We start from the raw sequence: 22,467 nt of genomic DNA, 5'->3' as shown, positions 1-22,467 counted from the left end.
ATCCAGTTAATCTGTAATTAGAAAACATATAAATCTGTTATAAAATCAGATAATTTCTATCTAGATCCAGACTGAATGAGTATGAAACAGAGTGAGGTGATCATCTGATGATGCTGTCTTCCAGGTCACTGCTCGTGTGGTTGACTGGTGGTGCAGAGAGTAGCTGGAAGTGTCTATGAATCCTTTTTGTGTAATGTGAACTGTGAGAGTGTGTGTTACATCTTCTACCAATATTCACTGCTCTGAACCTCCCCTGGCTGCACACGGGCGCTCCAGCCTTGCTGCTCAGCTTCTGATGCCATCTCTGCATACCTAGCTTTCTTGCGCTCATTACCCTCCTCCACTCTGTCTTCCCACGGAACAGTAAGCTCCACAAAGTACACTACCTTCTCTATTTCCGGCCACAACAGCAGGTCTGGTCTCTGACGAGTGTTCACTATTTGCGCTGGGACAGTCAGGTGACCAATTAAGTGGGACTAGGGATGTCACGATTACTCGATTTCACAATTAACCGCAGTATTAAGTGCTACAATTAATTGATCGTAACGTTTCATGAATACCGTCAGAAAATAGTATTCCGGGACCATAGTTAAGGGCAACTCAAACGGAACGAAAACAGAGTTACGCAACACCCACGCAGTGTTTCCAGCGGCGGGTCACCAATCCTAAATCCTAGCCGCCGCTCCTTCAAATGTCTCGGGTACTCGCGACTACTAAGGTAAACAACAGATAACTATCTTATTCAGTATCTACTCTTTGGGGTTCTCAATCTACCGGTTACCACCGGTCACTTTGTAAACTTCCTCAAGTGTCTCGATCCGCTGGACGGCGCTCGGTTTATCAATAAAGAACGAGGTTACTGTGGCACAGAAGTTTAACACCACATGTCCGTTTCTGTTTATTATCTCCTCTTTTGAGCGCTGACGTTCTCGCTACACGCTGGTCTGTTGACAATATCACATGATGTTGGTAACGCTACACTTAAATTATCTGATGTTTCATCGAGTTGTTTTGTGTTTGCTCATGTGTATGTGTGTGCAAATACAAATATTGTATCATATAATAAGTAATATAATTATATTTTAGCATCAAAATATATAAATGAAGGAAACTTTAAGACCTTTAAGGAGTGTTCATGTGATTTTACATATGAATAGATATGTGAAATCAATCAACGCATGATCATCGCGATTATCGTAATATCAGGATAAACTCTCTGACAATAATGGTACTAAGGAAAACTGTAATCGTGACATCCCTAAGTGGGACCTCAGCTCCCAGGCTCCGCCCACCCTTAGCTGCCCCTCGCTATGCCTGATTCTTAACGGTCAGACCTTTCTCCCTCTCGAACAAACACAGTGTGCCTATTCTCCTTTCTAGCAGATGAGGAATTTGCTTCAATCCGTTTTTCCCCATCAGCAGCTGCTAAGCATTTCAGAACCTGGTTGTGACGCCAGGTATATCTCCCTTGGGAGAGACTAACCCTGCAACCTGTCAGACTGTGGCTAAGTGTACATACACAAGAACATATTGGGCAGGCAGCATCCTCCCCTAACCACTGGTTTAGGTTCTGGGGAGATGGCAGCACATCATAAATCTGATCCTACCAGCCTCCATGCTACACAGCTCTGTCCACTTTTAACTTCCTTTTCCTCCACTAGCTCCACAGCATTCTATTATGCTTTCATTGAAAATGTGATAACCTTCTCCTTTACATGTTGGCTTCATTCCATTACAGTGTAGTATAGAAACCGCCTGTTGAACATGGTGAAGGTCTGCTCTAATATCATCGGGCAGCCTGTTCATCCCCCTCACTGTCCTCTGTGATCAACAGACAAAGATTTTACAGGATTCTTCCAACATTCTGTGTCCTGAGTTTGAGTGGCTTCCCTCAGGATGCAGAGGAGGAGGACTAGGTTTGTCCCCAGAGCTGTCCAGCTCCTCAGTTCAGATGCTTAGGTCTAAACAAAGAAAGCTAAATGCACTTGAATACTTGCACTTTTTAAAGTACTGTTATGTTCTTAAAATACTGTCTTGTGCTTTTTTAATCTGAATATACAATTGTGTGGCCTGTTCTGTTTTGTATGTGCTTTAAGCTGTTGATGTAAACTGATTTGAATCGAACTGAATTGAACATCTGAATGATTCTGTTAATGATCAGGACTCACTGAGCCTTTCTGCAGTTCCTCACAGCTGAGATCAGTCTCCGTCGACCTTCCTCTGTTGTGTTGTACTTCTTCAGGTCCAACTCATCCAGAACCTCCTCTGACATCTGCAGCATGTAGGCCAGAGCTGAGCACTGGATCACAGAGAGTTTCTTTTCTGATCTCTTCTCTGACTTCAGGAACTCTTGGATCTTCTGATGAACTGAGAGGTCGTTCATCTCCATCAGACAGTGGAAGATGTTGATGCTTCTGTCAGGAGACATGTTATCATTCCTCATATTCTTCAGCTTATTGATGGCTCTCTGGATGATCTCTAGACTGTTCTCTGTCTGACCCAGCAGACCTCCTAAGAGTCTGTGGTTGGACTCCAGAGAGAGGCCATGAAGGAAGCGAACAAACAGGTCCAGGTGACCATTTTTACTGAGCAGGGATTTCTTCATGGCTCCACATAGGAAGCCATCCAGAGACTTAGTGGAGACCCGGTGGTCTTTCCCCAGGAAGTTCTTCAGAACCTCTGTCTTCTTGTTGGTGTAACAGTGGAACATGTAGACTGCTGCCAGAAACTCCTGAATGCTCAGATGAACAAAGCAGTAGATTGATTTCTGGAAGATCACACTCTCTCTTTTGAAGATCTCTGTACAAACTCCTGAGTACACTGAGGCCTCTGTCACATCCAGACCACAGCGCTCCAGGTCTTCTTGGTAGAACATGATGTTTCCTTCCTCCAGATGTTCAAACGCCAGCCTCCCCAGCTTCAGAAGAACTTCCCTGTCAGCCTCCATCAGCTCCTGTGGACTCATCTCATGTCCCTCATGGTATTTGTTCTTCTTCCTCTTTGTCTGAACCATCACAAAGTGTGAGTACATGTCAGTCAGGGTCTTGGGCAGCTCTCCTCTCTGCTCTGTAGTCAACATGTGCTCCAGAACTGTAGCAGTGATCCAACAGAAGACTGGGACTGCACACAGGATGTGGAGGCTCCTGGAGGTCTTGATGTGGGAGATGATTCTGCTGGACAGCTCTTCATCACTGAACCTCCTCCTGAAGTACTCCTCCTTCTGGGCGTCAGTGAAGCCTCGTACTTCTGTTACCCTGTCAACACATGTAGGAGGGATCTGATTGGCTGCTGCAGGTCTGGAAGTGATCCAGACCAGAGCCGAGGGAAGCAGGTTCCCCTCGATGAGGTTTGTCAGCAGCACTTTGACTGATGCCTTCTGTGTGACATCAGACACAACCTCACTGTTGTTGAAGTCCAGTGAAAGTCTGTTTTCATCCAGGCCGTCAAAGATGAACAAAAGTTTCCAGACAGCCAGCTGCTCTGCTGTGACCTTCTGTAATGTTGGATGGAAAACATGGAGCAGCCTGAGAAGACTGTACTGCTCATCTTTGACCCAAGTTCAGCTCCCTGAACGAAAGCACAATCACCACACTGACATCTTGGTTTTCCAAACCCTCTGCCCAGTCCAGAGTGAACTTCTGCACTGAGAAGGTTTTTCCAACGCCAGCGACGCCGTAGGTCAGAACCAGTCTGATGTGTCTCTGTTGGTCAGGTAAGGCTTTAAAGATGTCGTGGCACCTGATTGGAGTGTCATGGAGGGCCTTCATCTTGGAAGCTGTCTCAAGCTGCTTCACCTCATGTTGGGTATTAACCTCTTCACTCTGTCCCTCTGTGATGTAGAGCTCAGTGTAGATCCTGTTGAGGAGGGTTCCTCTTCCTGTTACATCAGTTCCCTCAGTCACACGTTCACATCTCCTCCTCAGACTGATCTTATGTTCATCTAAAACCTCCTGCAGACCAACATCATCTGGAAAGAAGAACAAATGAGAGACAGAAAGAAACAGTCATCCCTGTTTGAAGTCACAAAGAACAGAAAACTGACTTTAAATGTTTTCTAAAGAGTTTTTTCTTTTCGTAATAACTAATTTTTAGAGGAAACACTAGAAATGCTCTTTATTCTATCGGCCTCTGAGGGGGCGTGTCAGCGTTTGATTGACAGCAGTTTGTCTGCAGCTCTTCACCTAACAGATCACTGTGGTTGTTCCTTCCTCTCTGTAATATTTAAGACTGATCCACTAATAAAATTATGGACTTATGTTCATCTCTTGCTTTTCACTGCACTACCAACATTTCCTTTAGTTGTTTCACAATAAAAGCCTCTTAGAGTTTAATCACAACAAGTATAGATTAATTTATATCAACAGAAATGAACAGAGATCAGTTATGAGTAAAATGAGGCTGGTATGTGAAGTGCAGGGAAAGAAAAAACAGATTGAACTAAAGTATAAGAAGAGTGGTGTAGATGTAGAGTCTTACTTGATCTGGATCTTTTTCCACACTGGGGACAGGAGGAGTGTCCTGATGAAGAAGACTGGTCCCAGTACGAGATGATGCACTGTCTGCAGAACCAGTGTCCACAGCTGGTAGAGACTGGATCCTTCAGGACGTCCTGACACAAAGCACAGCAGGACGGCTGCTCCTCCACAGAAACATGACTCCTCTTCCTCTTTCTGTCAACACATTTCTTCATCATTAAAATCATTTCCAGATTGTCAACATTCAACATCACTGTCCAGAAGCTCAGACGCTCACAGAGAACAGGAAAAGTTTGAACTGACTTCCTTTGTTTTAAACTCTCCTGTTTTCATCAACACCAATGAACTGCTTTTCATATCTGTCTGTCTTATTAATCACTGAGTGATCTACCTGCTGTTTGCTGTTAATACAAACTCAACACTTCCTGCAGAGACTTCACAGTAAAAACCTTCCATCAAAGAGAGCTGATTCTGTCCTTCACTGTTGTAGCTTGAGTTAGTTCAGTCTGAACTGAGTTTAGAAGAGTCTAAGAAGTGTTACTGACAGTGAACTGGACTGATAGGGAGGACTGATCAGATAAAGATCACATTCTAACTATACTGGCTGGTTGCTACACACTGACTATGGGAGGATGAGAAAACTGCAGTTCAATCCATCCACTAGTACCGAGCTGGAAATCTTTACACACTTCACCATTAGGACAAATATATCTGAATATTGATGAGTGGACATTCTGAAATGGAGGTTCTCAGAAGCGGAGATAAAAGTCTGGAGAAGACTTGGAGCTACTCCTGATCTGAAGAATACAACATCATCTGTAGAACACAGTGAGATCATGAGCAGGAATAAGTTCCAATGGCCCAGAGTCACTTGTGTTTATTGATGATGTGAAAGACGCACTGGAAGAATTCTGAAGTAGAGAGATATTCAGTCAAATAAAGAAAGATGATTGCAAGGTGCTTCACAGTCCAGAAGTCCAGGAGTTTGTGAAGTAAAGAAGTGGAATATTCTGCAGAGACCAAGTGAAACTCAACCTGATTTAAACATATTTCACTTAAAAAATAAAACTAAAAGAAGAAACAACAAGTGAAGACAGCTGCAGTAAAGACAAGGCTCAGCAGAACAAAGGAGGAAACCTATTCTGTGATGATGTGAATTTATCCAGTCACTTCTGTCCCTGAAAATAGTTGATTGTGTATTAAAATGGTTTTAATTCCTACAAATTTCCTCCAGTCTGGATGTGAATACTCTCAAATTTAAGCTGAGAGTCTGTAGTCTCTGAGACCACCTTCAGTTTATAACTGTAACCTGAATAAACTTTGATTAACAGCTGAAAAAAAAATACATTTCAGTTAAACTCAATCAACCACTGGGGACAGAAAATATCCTGGAACTGACAGAGGTGATTAAAATGAGTCGTCAACAAGTTAGTAGTAGTTCTCTTACTTTGTGTCTGAGGGTCGAGGTTCTCCACTGAAGTCTGGAGGTTGATACATGGACCAGTCACTCTTCATAGACAGACAGCTGGATACTGTAGACTCTGCTCTCTGTCTGTGGTACTGACCTCTGCAGAAACAAATATGTTTTATTCTCTAAAACTGATCATCTCTGAGGTAAAAATCAGTTCAGTCGCAGTTTTATTTATTTATTTATTTTTTTATCTAAGATGGCAGCGCGACGACCTGCAACGGCCTGGTGCTCTTCTTTAGTTAGCAGCTGATAATTGTAGAGATCGACCGTAAGTATGGAGGACCATAAAGGCAAATACTATTTATTTATTTATTGACGCATACAAGCAAAATGCTATTCAGATGGGGCTGTCCACACTGGCTGAACTGTCTCCCATTGGTTGATTGGAGAATGCACAGCTCGACTGCAAATGCCTTGCTGTTCACAACTCAGCCACGGTATTTGTTTTGAATAGGCAGAGCTAATTGACTTATAAAGAGAGTCTCGCGCATTCTGACTTAAGAGTCAACAGTTTGACTGCTTAGGGTAGAACGTCGCTTCTATCTTGGACTGGTCCTAAACCAACTGAAAACTATTCTGTTGATTGATTTATCTCATTCCGTCCTGATTGAATTGTGTTTAAGTGGTTTTAATTCCACATTCCTCATCTTGTGTATACTCTCAATTTCTTAAGTGTAGCTTGAAACCTTCAGTTTATAACTGTACTGAATAACTTTGTTACAGCTGAAAATACATGTCAGTTCTCAATCTACCACTGGGGGAAATACCTGGTGTCGAGGTGTTAACATGTCTGAGAGTTTCTTCTTCTGTGTCTGGGTCGAGGTTCTCCACTGAAGTTTTGATCATTGAACAGCTTCATTAGTAAGTGGTACTGAACTCTGCCGGAACTCAAAATAAACTCGAAATGATCATCTTGAGGTAAAAATCAGTCAGTGCAGTTTTATTTACTTTATTTATTTTTTTATCTAAGATGCAGCGCTACACCTCAACGGCCTGGTCTCTTCTTGTTAGCAGCTGATATTGTGAGATCGACCTATTGGGCCATAAAACAAATCTATTTATTTATTTTTGAGATACAAGCAAATGCTATCAGATGGCTGTCACATGGCTGCTGTCTCCATTGTGATTAATCACAGTCGACTGCAATGCCTTTTATGTTCACAATCCAGCAGGGAATTGTTTAAGGAGGAGCTTATGACTCATGTTCGATTTCGGCATTTCTACATAAGAGTACACACAGCATTGACTGCTCTAGTGGAAGAAACGTCGCTGCTATCTTGGACTGGTCTAAACTCAGCTTACTGAAGCACTGAAGTTGTTGATTCACTAGTTACTGTCCTGTAATAATGTGTTCAGTCGTGGTTAGCTAATTAGGGCTAGCTCATGTGTAGTGCTAGTTCTAAAAGTTATGCTATGAAAGTTAAATCTATGAAATTTTATGTATTTGTAACATAGATGTAGATTCCAACTGACATCATGAAATAAGCCTAGTGTGTCTGGTCTAACACTGAAAGGGAGTTTTTCCTTCAGGCTGCTCTGGAGGTTTCAGGACAGTTTTTGTAAAGTGTCTTGAAACAATGTGTATTGTTGTTGACACTATGCAAATAAAACTGAAATGAACTGAATTGGCTAGAGTATATTATACAGAGTGGCACTCTGGATCCATCTCTAACTAGTAAAATATTTCTCCTGTCACATACCCACTCAACCTGCTTTCAGGTAAAACGACATCATGTTTTTTGTTGGTTCAGAGTAAGTATGCTATGCTATTTGATACAGGTGCAGCCAGGATCACTTGGAGCTTCTTTTGAATTCAATCAGAGCCTCAGGTAGGGTTCATGCTCTTTTCATTAATGTGCTTTCCTACAAAGGGAATGGAACAATAATCCATCTGAACACCAGTTCCAGTCCATCTTCCACCGTCTGATGGTTGGGTGTCAGTCAGACAACGTGGTGGTACAGGACGACACTGTGTCCCTGTCTGCAGTGGACATGTCCCCTGGTCCTCTACAACATTCAGCCTGAAGGCACCCAGGCCGTTTTCCTGCTCAGGACATTTAGAGACACTGTTACCATTGATAACCATCATTCAGACTTGTTGTCATTGGTTGTGTCCATGTCCCTTAAAATAAGGCTTCACGACATCACCAAACTCACCTCTCTGACATCACAGAGTGGCAGGAAAAGAAATATGCTGTTCAAACTGTCCTTTTTCAATGGTTCAATGCTCAAAGACTTTCACTAAGGAATAGATAAGATAGGTTAGATAAGATAAAATAAGAAAATAGGCCGTAGATAGAATATATATTGCATATTAATATATATATATATTCAGTTTGTTACAGATAACAATTATTATATATATTGTAGGCCCTATATTGGTGTGAATGACTTAATGTTCTGGTCACATTAATTCCTTTTAAACAGGTGAGTGAATGGAGCTGATGACTGGTCCAAGATGGTGGCCACACGGCTCGTCAGCTCCATAGACATATATACGTATAAACACATATATGTCTATGGTCAGCTCCTACAGGTGGTAGCAGTGAATGCGGCGTCTACTTCATTATGTCTATAGAAGCCAACGCAGGCGACTTCAAACCAGGAGGCTGAGGAGCTTAGCGTCGTACACTGACACAAGCCTTGACCCTCTGATACTGGGCTTCCGACCGTGTGGCAGACAGACACGGTCAAGCGATGTACCAGTTCCTCCAAATATCTAAGGGTCGATGGTTGTGCCGGTGTACGACTCTGAATGATACAGGCTATCAGACAGGGTCCACTGCAAAAGGTGAATAGTCCTGACTGACAGTGTTACTTTCTGACACATCAGCTAAGCGCCGCTGCTCCATTTCAAATTAAACTACCTGGCTGGCTGGGAAAAGGCATGTGCAGTCGATCTGTGCATTCATCAATCAACCAATAGGAGAAGGTTCAGGCCCCTCATCTGAATAACATTTCTTTGTGCATTTGAAGTGGTGCATCAATAAATAAATGAATGTATAAATAAATACATAGTTTTTATGACATTTATTTAGGAATTTATTTTTATTTAATGAATTATTTCTGTCCCATATTTATTTTCTTTATTGTGTCAGAATTGGTCCTCCATATATCAGCTCCACATATCAGCTCAGAAACATCAGCAGCATGTATCAGCTGTCAGCCAATGTTCTGAGTTGGTATCTGCACTAAAAGTCTATATGGTCGATCGAGTCGATTGTGTGTTTAAAATGTTTTTAAATCCTACAATTTCCTCCGGTTTTGATGTGAATACTCTCAAATTTAAGCTGAGAGTCTGTAGTCTCTGAGACCATTCAGTTTATAACTGTAACCTGAATAAACTTGGTTAACAGCTGGATATAAAAGACACATTTCAGTTAACTCAATCAACCACTGGGACAGAAATTTTCCTGGAACTGACAGAAGTGATTAAAATGAGTCTGAACAATAGTTAGTTCTCTTACTTTGTTCTGAGGGTCCAGGTTCTCCACTGAAGTCTGAGGATTTCTTTAGACCAGTCACTCTTCATAGGACAGACAGCTGATCTGTCCTCCTCTTCCTCCAATTTCTGGCTTCAAATCAGTCTGAGAGATAAACCCGAAACACTCAGTGATTTACATCAATTCAGTTCAGTTTTTATTAAAAATTTCTCTGTCAAGTTAAAATAAATACTTGAATTTTATCAGGAATCTTTAACTTTAAACCAACTCAATTCACACTGAACACACAGAAACAGTAATTAATTTAAAGCAAACACAGATTATTGTTTCGTCTTGCGTTACGTATAACGGTTATCATACCCGGATACGTTCCTTTCTAAATAAACTTCACAGGAAATACAAAATAAAAGAGAATAAGGAAACACACAGAAGGTGATTCTAAACTGAAAGTAGGTGTGAGAGTGAATGGTTGTTTGTCCAAGTGTAAGAAGTGAAACACAAACGACAGTTTAATAACTGTCTCCCCCCGACACACAAGGCCCCGAAATAAAAAAAAATAAATAAATAAAAACGACCCCACAAACAAACAAACTCTTAAAGGAGAAGAACTTTAACACTCACCTCTCTTCAGTTTCCTCCTTCAACTCTGAATCAAAATGGAGTCTGAACAAAACACTTTCACTTTCATTGCTCCTCCTCCACCTGCCCAGGTGAGCTCCTCCTCAGCTCCTCCTCTGCTCCTCCTCTCTACGTTTACTGGAAATCACGTAATGTGTGTGTGCTGGTGTGTGTCTCTTTCTCTTCACATTAAAATCACGTTGTCTCAATAAAATGGATGTGAATGAGTTCACATGGTTCAAAAGATAAACATTTGAAAGATAAAAGTAAAATAAAATAGAACAATAAATAAAAAAAAGATTAAAATACAGAATTATCAGGAAACAAAGATGGAAGAATCTACAGTATCTACATAGAAATAATAGTCAGGTGTAATAGTGTCCATTAACATGGAGTTAACTCTCAGAGAAAGGTGAGCTATTGTACAGCTGGATAGAGTATGGTATGAAAGAAGTTCTTCTTTACACTAAAACAAATGGAATAAATATGGATATGGATCAGACTGGGCTGTATGTGGCCCCCCAACTAAAATGAGTTTAACAGCCCTGGTCTAGAATGACATGTGGTCCTTCTCATCCTCCTCTAATGGAGTCAGTCTGAGACATGGACCAGTGACAAGAATCAGGACCAACAAGTCTTTAAGGAGACACACTCCTCAGAGTTCACTCCCTCTCCTCATGAAACCTGATCACCTGCTCAGGTGAGCTCCTCCTCTCTCCATGTCCAGGTAGTGAGTTTATCTCTGGGCTGGATCAGACTGTGCAGGTAAATTCAGGACGTCATTAGAGAACAGTGTTTCACTCTGGCCCTGAGAGGAACCAGACCAATGTGGTCAGCATCAAACATGAAGAGTATCCCAAACTAAAGCAGAGGAGAAACAACAGATGTCAGGGTACCTGCACAATCTGATCCAGCCCAGGAAAATATCAACACTAAAGGTGACACATGTGGACTGGAATAAGAAATCAGTGATGAAGTGATGAAATGTTGACTGTAGAGACTGGAAGTCCTGTTAGAGTCTAGTTCATCTCCTCATGTTGAACATCCCTGCAGCCTGTCTGGATCAACTGGAGAGAAACTACACACACACTCATAGATTTGTTGAGTAAAGCATGTGTTTAGTTCATGAGGATGATACTTATTGCAGGTTGTTGTACTGCATTAGTTGTATCTGATAATCAGAGGACAGAGTGTCTGTATCAATAAACGTTTTATTACTTTATGCAATTTCTTCTCAAATACAAGAATATATGGATGATCCTAAATGGCCTGCTTCACCATTGCCCCCTTTCCTGCGTGACTTCCTCCAACCCACAACACCCACCATCCCTTCTGCTGGTCTTCTACCTCCTGAACTGAAGGACGATAAAAGTAGAGGTTTCCCTGAGCAGTCCCAACCTGGACAAGGAGTTCACCATGAGCTACAAAGAGAATCAGTGCCACTTATGACTGATCACTTCACAGCAAGTTTACCAGACACAGAGTTAAAACCCAGCTTTGAGGAGTTTACGCCTGATATCACTGTTAATGAAGACGAAGAGACGTTCAGGTGTCAGAGCTCCTGTCCAGGCCTGTACCGGTGCAGAGAGACCGGCCTGCTCTTTGACATGAAGGGAGAGGGGGAAGTGGTTTCCAGGATCGTACCCTGGAACAGGAAGCTCCTGGCCCAGCATCACAAGAAGCCTGCAGGACCCCTGTTTGACATCAAATGTCTTCAGCAGTCTGTGCGTCAGCTTCACCTCCCACACTGTGAGATCCGCTCCACAGGTGGATGTCACTTCCTGTCAGTGGCTCATGTGAATGATGAGGGCGTGGAGTTTATCCAGCTCACGTCATCATCAACGTCACAGCTCCGGTCCGATCCTTGGTTCTGCTCTTCTACAGACCCCCCCACGGTCCTGATGTCACATCCGGCCTCAGTGTGTTGCTTCTACCAAAGAATATCGTGCTCCACAATGTGCTGCACAAAAGGAATGAATTAGTTGGTGATGAGAGATACTTAGAGACAACCTCGCATTGTAAACTGCAGCCAAATCAGATTCACACACGTCCCCTTGTCCTCAAGATGACTCAGTCATGGTTCAGCCAACAGAATCAGAGTTTGATGAGGAGTTCGACGACAACTACGTCCCGTCATTCCAGGTGACTCTGGAGCATCTTCTAGATCACGTTTATTTAATCTCCCTTCTGTTTAACATACGGTGCAGTTTCATGGACGGGATATCAGAACCTGTCCTCAAGAGCCTCGTTGACAAACTGTATGAGCGAGTCAGCAGACCAGACACAGAGCAGACGAGACAAAGCTACTAATGTTATCGACACAGTGAGAAACAAAGGTGAAGCTGGCAGTTCAGAGATGATTCAGTTTCTCTGTGATATTGTCCCCTTCTTCTCTGAACATCTTGGATTGATTGATTGATTGAACAGGAAGGTGGAACACACTGTTCCTGTAGACGCAGTCGAGGGCCTTCAGTGACCTCCGACCTCATTCAAACACGTCTTAATACGGTCGCTATGACTCCACTGCTGCAGAAACCATTAACATCACACACACAATGGATACACAAGGTGTCTCATATAGAGATGATGAGATACAGATGAATGTTTTATTGTTAAAATTCATCTCAAACATAAAGGAAAAAAACAACAACAGAACAATATCATGTTCTCATCTTTTTTCACAAATAAATAGTTTGAGACAAAGAAGCTAAAGTTCTTCTATGATTCTGAACCTTTTTCACAATAACATCAGTTAAATTTAATGTCAAATCTTCTTGAGAAGTATGATGAACAAAAACATAATGAACACTGTATAATTGTTCATTTAAAAAAAGTTGATTAGAATAAATTTTTATAATTATCAAGAATGTTTTTATTGTATCTGTTTTTAAGTTTTACAGTAGTGCCGTAGTACTTTCTTGAGTGACTCCACAAACCGATAAGCACATGTTTTTAAGAGCTGTACTCCAGGTTGTTTACGATTTAATTTTCCTCATAACTGATAAATATCTTCTCTAGTTTGGAACGATTTTTGAATGTTTTCAGGGATCATGTTTTTTTCCTTAAATAAAACTAATGATGTTCCAACTTTAACCGAGTCCATACATTTAAAAATCAGTGATTTAACACAAAGAGGATGAGTGTGATGGAGATATTTGGCATGATTCATTCTCCTTACAGCTATTTTCTGTAATGTGCATATTGTTTGTAAAGTGCTCTTGTATGTGTTGGCCCATATTTCAACACAATAGATCAGGTCTGGAAAAGTGAGTGTGCAGTAAAGAGCACGTAATGTTGTTTGACTTGGGATCCTGCATTTATTCCAATATATAATAATATATATAATGTGGACCTTCCAGCTTTCTGGTCAATTGAAACACCCCAAAAACTTCATATACTCTCTCTACTGCTACTCTGTTGATTTCTAATTGTATATTTCCATTAGTTTTACCACATAACAAATTTAGTTGTGTTTGAGTTTAAGGATAACTTATCCACGTCAAACCAACATTTTAATGTATACATTTCTTTTGTGACCACTTCCATGTGCTGCTGCAAGTGTTACCCAGCACAAAAAATATACGCGTCATCTGCAAAAACAAATTTACAAATTTACAATCCCTCTGACACCATACTTCTCCGTTTTTTAACTAATAACTTATGGTCAGTTGTGTCACCAACTCAATTAAAGCCACTGAAGTTTATCTTCCAGGTCTAAACCCAGACTGACTGTAAATTCAAATCTTTTTTTTTTTACAACAAAGGTGTCTAATCTTGACACAAAAAGTTTTTCTATTATTTTTGAGAATTGACAAAAGAAGGACACAGGTCTATAACGGGTGAAAATATGCTCGTCACCTTCCCTGAAAACTGGGAAAACCTTTACAACTGTTTTTTATCTGAGAATATTCCTGTTTTGAATGATAAATTACACATATGTGTTGATGGATCCATTATTCTTTTCTCCTCTCATCCCTGACTTATTCATTTCCTTGGCCAGTTTAGGCCCCACATTGACAAGTTTTTTTCTAACAATATTATTCAGAATATTCCATATACTTTTTTAATTGCTTTTATTATTCTCTAATATTTTATTATAATAATCCCTCATAACATTAGATTTGTTTTTTTATTTCTTATATTTAATCTCTGTCTCTTCTGTTCTGCGCTTTATACAATGCCATTAAAGAGTATTTATTTTTCTGACAAGCATTTTGCAGTCCCTCAGTCATAATTGTTGAGAAAAGACCTCGACTATACATGACTTCCACAAATTCATCTGTCATTATATATCTGCTGTTTTTCCTTTAGTAAATATCCTTTCCATAGTTTCTATAAAAGTTTCAATTTTGAGACCCAGGTTTCCACTATTTCCTGGAAGCTTCCCACTGATTCACTGAATGAACTCTGATAGATGTTGATGAGCTGCAGTTCCTCTAGAGGCCACCAGACGGCGCTGTCTCCTCCTCCACTCTGGGAATCACTTCATCTCCACAAATAAAGTCAGTTCACTTTGAACAAGATGATCATGTAAAGTTTTAAGGTGGTATTAATATATTAAGGTGGTATTAAAGTTAGGACATTAACATGAGAAGCTGCTGACTTACATGTAAATATTAGGCCTGATATTTTTTGATGGTGATCTGCTGTTGGCCTTTTTTACCCAGCTGATTATGTGTGAATATTTTTAAAAGCACATTCGGTGTCAATTGAACAAAAATTACAGGAGGAGGTTTAATGAGTTTTACACTTTTTGAAGTGAGTGATGGATAATTAAGGTTAGACCTGTTCAATATTTATAATAGTGCAGGAGATGTTTCTTTACCTGCTTGATAGTTTCGACTGAGACTCCAATCTTCCTCAGAAGTGTCATTAGTCCTTAAATTAAATTCATTTAAGACGGAAACAACAGAACACGTCCAACATGAGTCTGTAAAGATGAAGTTCTCCTTTCAGAAGAGTCATCACATGATGATTGGAGGCTGATTCCATCTGACATGTTCCTATTTTATTTCTACGGCCGCAGCAGGAATACACCAATCATAGCACATACACACCTATCAGCTGATCGTGTTCAAGCATCCAGCACATACACACCTCCACTGAAACCCAACAGAAAAGTCCAAATAGTTTTAGATGTTGACTCAGTGGAATCCATAGAGCAGCAGGAGCACAAACACATGTATCTGCTGAGTGAGAGAAACTGAACACTGGCTGCATCACTGGGAGAAGAATGTTTGTGACTGAGCTGCTCACTTCTTCATCAACATCAGCATTTATCTGCAGTCAGAGTCTCTGTCCACACAAGCTGCTGCTGCTTCAGCCTCTGGATCATCAGGACACAGATCATCCTCCTGTTTATCAGTACTTCCACCTGTAGAGAGGAGGAGAAAGAAGAGAGGAGGTGAAGGAGTGTTTCCCTTCATCATCACATCCAGTAGAAAGAGCAGCAGGGACTTGAGTCCTGTTCAGAGCAGCAGTGGAGCAGCTGTGGAGCTCAGCCAGCTTCCTTTCAGCTTCATGTTAACGTGTTGGAGTGAACACACACAGACCTGCAGAGACTTTTAGCATCAAGTCTGTTTCCTCTGCACATTTCACTAAGAAACTGCTGAGAGTCCTGAACGCTTCATTACTGCACCAACACTTTAGTGATGGATTTACTGCTGCTCCATGGAAACAAAGATCAGCTGACTAAGAAACTCATGGTTACTAAATGTAACGCTGCTTCTGTGATGTGCAGGCTTCAGTCAGACTGATCTCAGAGCTGTGATCAGTTGTTGATCAGATGTGATGAATGACCACCACTGTCTCTATACATCTTGGAAGGCTGTCAGCTGGAATCCAGCTTTATTTCCTGGACACATCAACACAACAACAACAGTCGTCTTCACATCAACTCAAACACATGATCACAACAAGCTTCTGGCTCATCTGATTGGCTGACTGTTGTCTCTCTCTCTGTCTTTCTGTCCAATCCTGAAGCCTGTCTCCATTCTCCTCTCACAGCTTCACTGAGAAGCTGCAGGTTTACAGGAAACACTGGATCTTTGTTACTAACTGTGTTTAGGACGATACTGATGAAAGCAGCATGGACTGACTGGAACCCTCTACTCACCCCAAAGTCTCCAGTTTATAGTCTGGACTCTCCACAAGATCATGAATCTGCTTCATATCTGAATCCTTCAGGTTGTTTCCTCTCAGCTCCAGATGTTTCAGATGGGAGGGGTTGGACTTCAGAGCTGAGACCAGAGAATCACAGCTGATCTCTGACAAACTGCAGCTGTTCAATCTGAATAAAGAATAAAAGATGTAGATTAAATCTCCTCTCCATGTCTGAGTGACTTTGTCCTTGTGTTATTGTGGATCTCCATCATGTCTTCTACAGACAGTAATATGTGACAGTGTGAGGTGTGTGAGCTCCTTCCAGCAGCTGTGGTTCAGAGAGAATGGACTGATACATGGATCACAGCAGGTTTGACTCCAAATGAAATGTGAGTGAATGATGATGAAACAGCAGGAAGCTCAGACACTAAAACACACCTCAAACACCTGCATCTGAACACATGATCTCATCTGTGTGTGTTGAGCAGGAATGAAGCATCAACATTATACATTATACAAAAGTATTAGGTCAGCTTTTAGTCAATCTCAATCTGCTTTTATTGCAGCTGAATCTATGTTTTTATGTGAGGAAACACTGGATAGTTTTGTCCTGGTTGATGCTAAGGTGCTGGAGAAAGTTATCTCTCAGTTAAAAGCAGCAACCTGCCTTTTAGATACTATTCCTGCACCATTTTTAAATCTGTTTTAGCTGAGGATGTTTTGAATATTTGAACTTCTTCTCTTCAGACAGGAGTTTTCCCAAGTGCTTTTAAGACAGCCTTGGTCAGGCCTCTTCTGAAGAGGAATCATTTAGACACTGTGATGCTCAATAATTACAGGCCAGTGTCTAATCTGACATTTTTAAGTCACATTTTACAGAAAGTGGTTTTTAAGCAGTTGAATGATTTTATGAAAACTCACAGTTTGTATGAAACTTTTCACTTTGGGTTTTTGGACAAATCACAAAACTGAGACTTTTCTGATGAAGGTTTTAAATGAACATGGACAAGGAGAAAAACACACACACACACACACACACACACACAGTCACAGTCACAGACACACACACACACACACACACACACACACACACACACACACACACACACACACACACACACTCTCTGATCAGCAAAGGACTTATTGAGCTGTTTTGCTCATGATTATTTCTGCTTGAGAATTAACTTTTACGTTCATGATGATCTTAATGTGGTTGAACTTGAGTTGAATTGCTTATTGATATATATTTAATTTGAATATCTGAGGATTGAAGCTGTAATCAGCCCTTGTTATACTTAAAAGAAACATTAATCTCTGAACTGAATGTTTTTGTTTTCCTTGTGGTGCCAGTTTTGTAGGGAGGCAATAGCTGGGTCTTTTCTTGCTTCTCCAATTATCTTCATGAACATGAAACTAGAAATGATTTTTCTGACAGTGTGAATCCTGTCAGGCGCCCATCGTTCATATTTTGTGTGTTTGGAGAGGCATCTTTTCAGTTTCATGGCCCACGTCTATGGACCAGCCTGCTGGAGGACCTCAGGGCTGCAGAGGGTTGATATTTTTTAAAAGAGACTCAAGACGAAGCTTTTAATCTTAGCATTTAGTCTTAAATGTCTATTTTAGCTTGATTTACATATGCTGCACTAACACTCTACTTATTTCATTTATTTATGGATCTATCCAGCGAATATTTATTTATTTATATTTGTATTTACTTATTTAATTGTATATATTTAGTTTTTATATATTATTATTGTTGTTTTTAATCTTTAATTCCAGCTCTAGTGTTTCTCCTCTTTAGGAGCTGATGACACTGTGTGTGTGTGTGTGTGTGTGTGTGTGTGCGTGTGTGTGTGTGTGTGTGCGTGTGTGTGTGTGTGTGTGTGTGTCTCTGTGTGTGTGTGTGTGTGTGTCTGTGTGTGTGTGAATAAAGTTGGTTTGATTTGATTTATACAGTTATTGAAATGAGTTTGTCTTCAGTTTGAGGAACAATAAAGTTGTGGATGAAGATGAATTAGATTCAGTTGGTGATTAAACATATCACATCTACAACAGTAACAGACAGTGAACTGACCTCAGAGTCTCCAGTCTACAGTCTGGACTCTCCAGAAAACCACACAGCTGCTTCACTGCTGAATCCTTCAGGTCTTTGTTGTCACTCAGGTCCAGATGTTTCAGATGGGAGGGGTTGGACTTCAGAGCTGGTCCCAGAGAATCACAGCTGATCTCTGACAAACTGCAGCTCTTCAATCTGAATAAAGAATAAAAGATGTAGATTAAATCTCCTCTCCATGTCTGAGTGACTTTGTCCTTGTGTTATTGTGGATCTCCATCATGTCTTCTACAGACAGTAATATGTGACAGTGTGAGGTGTGTGAGCTCCTTCCAGCAGCTGTGGTTCAGAGAGAATGGACTGATACATGGATCACAGCAGTTTGACTCCAAATGAAATGTGAGTGAATGATGATGAAACAGCAGGAAGCTCAGACACTAAACACACCTCAAACACCTGCATCTGAACACATGATCTCATCTGTGTGTGTTGAGCAGGAATGAAGCATCAACATTATACATTATACAAAAGTATTAGGTCAGCTTTTAGTCAATCTCAATCTGCTTTTATTGCAGCTGAATCTATGTTTTTATGTGAGGAAACACTGGATAGTTTTGTCCTGGTTGATGCTAAGGTGCTGGAGAAAGTTATCTCTCAGTTAAAAGCAGCAACCTGCCTTTTAGATACTATTCCTGCACCATTTTTAAACCCGTTTTAGCTGAGGATGTTTTGAATATTTGAACTTCTTCTCTTCAGACAGGAGTTTTCCCAAGTGCTTTTAAGACAGCCTTGGTCAGGCCTCTTCTGAAGAGGAATCATTTAGACACTGTGATGCTCAATAATTACAGGCCAGTGTCTAATCTGACATGTTTAAGTCACATTTTACAGAAAGTGGTTTTTAAGCAGTTGAATGATTTTATGAAAACTCACAGTTTGTATGAAACTTTTCACTTTGGGTTTTTGGACAAATCACAGAACTGAGACTTTCCTGATGAAGGTTTTAAATGAACATGAACAAGGAGAAACACACACACACACACACACACACACACACACACACACACAGACACAGACACACACACACACACACACACAGACACACACACACACACACATACACACTCTCTGATCAACAAAGGACTTATTGATCTGTTTTGCTCATGATTATTTCTGCTTGAGAATTAACTTTTACGTTCATGATGATCTTAATGTGGTTGAACTTGAGTTGAATTGCTTATTGATATATATTTAATTTGAATATCTGAGGATTGAAGCTGTAATCAGCCCTTGTTATACTTAAAAGAAACATTAATCCCTGAACTGAATGTTTTTGTTTTCCTTGTGGTGCCAGTTTTGTAGGAGGCAATAGCTGGGTCTTTTCTTGCTTCTCCAATTATCTTCATGAACATGAAACTAGAAATGATTTTTCTGACAGTGTGAATCCTGTCAGGCGCCCATCGTTCATATTTTGTGTGTTTGGAGAGGCATCTTTTCAGTTTCATGGCCCACGTCTATGGACCAGCCTGCTGGAGGACCTCAGGGCTGCAGAGGGTTGATATTTTTAAAAAAGAGACTCAAGACGAAGCTTTTAATCTTAGCATTTAGTCTTAAATGTCTATTTTAGCTTGATTTACATATGCTGCACTAACACTCTACTTATTTCATTTATTTATGGATCTATCCAGCGAATATTTATTTATTTATATTTGTATTTACTTATTTAATTGTATATGTTTAGTTTTTATATATAATTATTGTTGTTTTTAATCTTTAATTCCAGCTCTAGTGTTTCTCCTCTTTAGGAGCTGATGACACTGTGTGTGTGTGTGTGTGTGTGTGTGTGTGTGTGTGTGTGTGTGTGTGTGTGTGTGTGTGTACATAAAGTTGGTTTGATTTGATTTATACAGTTATTGAAATGAGTTTGTCTTCAGTTTGAGGAACAATAAAGTTGTGGATGAAGATGAATTAGATTCAGTTGGTGATTAAACATATCAGATCTACAACAGTAACAGACAGTGAACTGACCTCAGAGTCTCCAGTCTACAGTCTGGACTCTCCAGAAAACCACACAGCTGCTTCACTGCTGAATCCTTCAGGTTGTTGTTAGTCAGGTCCAGATGTTTCAGATGGGAGGGGTTGGACTTCAGAGCTGGTCCCAGAGAATCACAGCTGATCTCTGACAAACTGCAGTAAAACAACCTGAATAAAGAATAAAAGATGTAGATTAAATCTCCTCTGCATGTCTGAGTGACTTTGTCCTTGTGTTATTGTGGATCTCCATCATGTCTTCTACAGACAGTAATATGTGACAGTGTGAGGTGTGTGAGCTCCTTCCAGCAGCTGTGGTTCAGAGAGAATGGACTGATACATGGATCACAGCAGGTTTGACTCCAAATGAAATGTGAGTGAATGATGATGAAACAGCAGGAAGCTCAGACACTAAACACACCTCAAACACCTGCATCTGAACACATGATCTCATCTGTGTGTGTTGAGCAGGAATGAAGCATCAACATTATACATTATACAAAAGTATTAGGTCAGCTTTTAGTCAATCTCAATCTGCTTTTATTGCAGCTGAATCTATGTTTTTATGTGAGGAAACACTGGATAGTTTTGTCCTGGTTGATGCTAAGGTGCTGGAGAAAGTTATCTCTCAGTTAAAAGCAGCAACCTGCCTTTTAGATACTATTCCTGCACCATTTTTAAATCCGTTTTAGCTGAGGATGTTTTGAATATTTGAACTTCTTCTCTTCAGACAGGAGTTTTCCCAAGTGCTTTTAAGACAGCCTTGGTCAGGCCTCTTCTGAAGAGGAATCATTTAGACACTGTGATGCTCAATAATTACAGGCCAGTGTCTAATCTGACATTTTTAAGTCACATTTTACAGAAAGTGGTTTTTAAGCAGTTGAATGATTTTATGAAAACTCACAGTTTGTATGAAACTTTTCACTTTGGGTTTTTGGACAAATCACAGAACTGAGACTTTCCTGATGAAGGTTTTAAATGAACATGGACAAGACGAAGCTTTTAATCTTAGCATTTAGCCTTAAATGTCTATTTTAGCTTGATTTACATATGCTGCACTAACACTCTACTCATTTCATTTATTTATGGATCTATCCAGCGAATATTTATTTATTTATATTTGTATTTACTTATTTAATTGTATTTATTTAGTTTTTATATGTTATTGTTGTTTTTAATCTTTAATTCCAGCTCTAGTGTTTCTCCTCTTTAGGAGCTGATGACACTGTGTGTGTGTGTGTGTGTGTGTGTGTGTGTGTGTGTGTGAATAAAGTTGGTTTGATTTGTTTTATACAGTTATTGAAATGAGTTTGTCTTCAGTTTGAGGAACAATAAAGTTGTGGATGAAGATGAATTAGATTCAGTTGGTGATTAAACATATCAGATCTACAACAGTAACAGACAGTGAACTGACCCCAGAGTCTCCAGTCTACAGTCTGGACTCTCCAGAAAACCACACAGCTGCTTCACTCCTGAATCCTTCAGGTTGTTGTAACTCAGCTCCAGATGTTTCAGATGGGAGGGGTTGGACTTCAGAGCTGGTCCCAGAGAATCACAGCTGATCTCTGACAAACTGCAGCTGTTTAATCTGAATAAAGAATAAAAGATGTAGATTAAATCTCCTCTCCATGTCTGAGTGACTTTGTCCTTGTGTTATTGTGGATCTCCATCATGTCTTCTACAGACAGTAATATGTGACAGTGTGAGGTGTGTGAGCTCCTTCCAGCAGCTGTGGTTCAGAGAGAATGGACTGATACATGGATCACAGCAGGTTTGACTCCAAATGAAATGTGAGTGAATGATGATGAAACAGCAGGAAGCTCAGACACTAAACACACCTCAAACACCTGCATCTGAACACATGATCTCATCTGTGTGTGTTGAGCAGGAATGAAGCATCAACATTATACATGATACAAAAGTATTAGGTCAGCTTTTAGTCAATCTCAATCTGCTTTTATTGCAGCTGAATCTATGTTTTTATGTGAGGAAACACTGGATAGTTTTGTCCTGGTTGATGCTAAGGTGCTGGAGAAAGTTATCTCTCAGTTAAAAGCAGCAACCTGCCTTTTAGATACTATTCCTGCACCATTTTTAAATCCGTTTTAGCTGAGGATGTTTTGAATATTTGAACTTCTTCTCTTCAGACAGGAGTTTTCCAAGTGCTTTTAAGACAGCCTTGGTCAGGCCTCTTCTGAAGAGGAATCATTTAGACACTGTGATGCTCAATAATTACAGGCCAGTGTCTAATCTGACATTTTTAAGTCACATTTTACA

At 40.3% G+C, this 22,467-nt stretch overlaps 1 protein-coding gene and 1 long non-coding RNA gene across 2 annotated transcripts in view; both read right to left on the bottom strand.

Moving 5' to 3' along the window:
• Window positions 1-22,467, bottom strand: part of LOC124995607 (NACHT, LRR and PYD domains-containing protein 12-like) — a 1,019,357-nt gene that overhangs the window by 959,128 nt on the left and 37,762 nt on the right. The window lies entirely within an intron of this gene.
• LOC124995636 lies at window positions 12,595-16,183 on the bottom strand. Its single transcript, XR_007110741.1, has 2 exons — window positions 16,123-16,183; window positions 12,595-15,381 (listed from the first exon to the last, which is right to left on the bottom strand). It is a non-coding gene; the product is annotated as an uncharacterized LOC124995636 (long non-coding RNA).

The sequence above is a fragment of the Mugil cephalus genome, chromosome 18 (genome assembly GCF_022458985.1).
Source record: "Mugil cephalus isolate CIBA_MC_2020 chromosome 18, CIBA_Mcephalus_1.1, whole genome shotgun sequence".
Lineage (NCBI taxonomy): Eukaryota > Metazoa > Chordata > Actinopteri > Mugiliformes > Mugilidae > Mugil > Mugil cephalus.
This window is presented reverse-complemented; position numbering and strand designations above follow the sequence as displayed.